This window comes from Giraffa tippelskirchi, chromosome 7, assembly GCF_054371585.1.
Source record: "Giraffa tippelskirchi isolate mGirTip1 chromosome 7, T2T-mGirTip1v1.2.pri, whole genome shotgun sequence".
Lineage (NCBI taxonomy): Eukaryota > Metazoa > Chordata > Mammalia > Artiodactyla > Giraffidae > Giraffa > Giraffa tippelskirchi.
The window spans coordinates 153,735,209-153,737,781 of record NC_137281.1 but is presented as its reverse complement, the minus strand read 5'-3'; the positions used below and the strand labels follow the sequence as shown (position 1 = coordinate 153,737,781).

The following is a 2,573-nucleotide window of genomic DNA, read 5'->3' as shown; positions in this document are numbered from 1 at the left end:
TGCAAATCTCATTTTTAATTATTAAACTAAGTAGAAATTAAGTTACTTTGCCAAATTGCTTTACAATGTTTCTAAATTGTTATGTCAATTTCTGCCCTTGTGGTGTTGCAGATCAATAATAAACTTTTTTCCAAATGGACAAGCATCTTCAGAAGACACTTTGAGTAGCATTCTAGTAAAAACTATGTTCTGGGTTCCTACAATGCCAAAATTCCATTTCCAAGTAAATAACAACTGATAAATATTTAGTTAAAGTAACTGTGGTGGAAAGTCAAAAAGTGCAATGAATTTAGGGATTATTACTGAGGTGGAAGTGACAGGATATCATTTCTACTTATAATATTTATTTGACATGTTACCTAATTGGATTCTATTAGCAAAATCTTTTTTGTGCCTCTAAGACATGGGAAGAATTGGCGCGCATTCATGCTTAGAGCAGGACCAGGATTGTTAACGATCTCATTGCAAGCTTTACTGTTGTTGTTGAGTCATCAAGTCATGTCTGACTCTTTGCAACCCAATGGGCTGCAGGACTCCAGGCCTCCTGGTCCATCACCAGTTCCCAGAGTTTGCTCAAATTCATGTCCATTGAGTCAGTGATGCCATCTAGCCATCTCATCCTCTGCCACCCCCTTCTTCTTTTGCCTTCCATCTTTCCCAGCATCAAGGTTTTTTCCAATGAGTCAGCACTTCGCATTAGGTGGCCAAAGTATTGGAGTTTCAGCATCAGCCCTTCCAATAATAATCGGGGTTGATTTCCTTGAGGATTGACTGATTTGATCTCCTTGCAGTCGAAGGGACTCTCGAGAGTCTCCAGGACCACAGTTAGAAAGCATCAATTTTTCAGTGCTCAGCCTTCTTTATAGTCCAATTCTCACATGTATACATGACTACTGGAAAAACCATAGCTTTAACTATATGGATCTTTGTTGGTAACGTGATGTCTCTGATTTTTAATACTCTAAGTTTGTCGGACAGAGTCCTTGTCCTTCCAAGAAACAGCCGTCTTTTAATTTCATGGCTGTAGTCACCATCTGCAGTGATTTTGAAGTCCAAGCAAAGAAAATCTGTCACTGCTTCCAGTTTTTCCCCTTCTATTATTTATGAAGTGATGGGACCAGATGCCATGATCTTAGTTTTTTAATGTTCAGTTTCAAGCCAGGTTTCTCAGGGCTGTCTTATTTCTAAGCCTCTGCTCTTTATTTTGCCCCATTTTTATAATCTCCCCATTTTTACCTTGTCTGTGCCTTAGACTCATGTTCTTAGCTTCTTGTAGCCTGAAAGTAAGGACTATATAGTTAGTCTTTGAAACTCCTAATATCATATACCACTCCTCTTTGCAGATAGCACTTAATATGAGCTATGAAACAAGAAGTCTGTGAACAAGGCTGTAGTTCCTAAACTTTGCACTAATGCATGTTAGGGTGCCATGATGCATTCACGGGCTCACCATGGGCTACTTTCAGGGACTATCCTAGGGACACACTGAAGTGTCTTCTGGACATTCCCAGCACTTTTAGCTCCAGGTTGTTCCCAGTTCCAAGATTAGATCAGACTATTTTCCTTCTGATTACATCATAACTCTGTGAAAGCTTTTTGAAGATTGCTGAGATAAAAATTAAGTACCACATGAAAATCAATGCAGAGAAGAAAATAGGCCAGTCATATCCAACAGGATTCTAAGCTTTTAAAGGATTTTCAATGCCCAATAGGTATACACACCTTATTAGCAGGTAATTGCAGTTAAGTAAGAATGAAATACATCCATGTATATACAATGGAACGGCCATGGAAAGGCACAAATTTGAGTCAGTTGTAGTGAGGAGGATGAACCTATTATATGGGGTGAAGTAAGTCACAAAAAGAAAAACAAATATAGTATATTTAAGCATATATATGAAATCTAGAAAAATAGTACTGATTAAACTATTTTTAGGAAGCAATGGAGACACAGAAATAGGGAATGGACTTGTGGACACTGCGGGAAGAAGAAGAGGGTGGGACAAATTGAGAAAGTAGCACTGCCGTGTACATACTACCATGTTTGAAACAGATACCTGGTGGGAAGCTGCTGTATAATAGAGGGAGCTGAGCCTGGTACTCTGTGACAACCTAGAGGGCAGTTTGTACAGGAGGGAGGCTTAAGAGAGAGGGGAGATTTTATATATATATATAAATGGATATATATGACTTCCCTGGTGGCTCAGATGGTAAAGCATCTGCCTACAATGCAGGAGACCCAGGTTCAATCCCTGGGTTGGGAAGATCCTCTGGAGAAGGAAATGGCAACTCCAGTATTCTTGCCTGGAAAATCTCACAGACAGAGGCACGTGGTAGGCTACAGTCCATGGGGTCACAAAGAGTCAGACACAACTAAGTGACTTCACTTTCACTCTCATATACATACACACACACACACACTCACACACACACACACACACACATATATATATAACTGGTTTGTGATTTTGTACAGCAGAAACCAACTCAATATTGTAAAGCAATCATCCTCCAATTAAAAATAAAAATAAATGTATCAATGATGTGGTGTTTTCAGATACTGCAGTTTGCTC

At 39.2% G+C, this 2,573-nt stretch overlaps 1 non-coding gene across 1 annotated transcript; it reads left to right on the top strand.

Moving 5' to 3' along the window:
• The first annotated feature begins 2,192 nt into the window (after window positions 1-2,192).
• On the top strand, window positions 2,193-2,264 carry TRNAC-ACA (transfer RNA cysteine (anticodon ACA)). The gene has a single exon. It is a non-coding gene; the product is annotated as a tRNA-Cys (tRNA).
• Window positions 2,265-2,573: the final 309 nt, after the last annotated feature.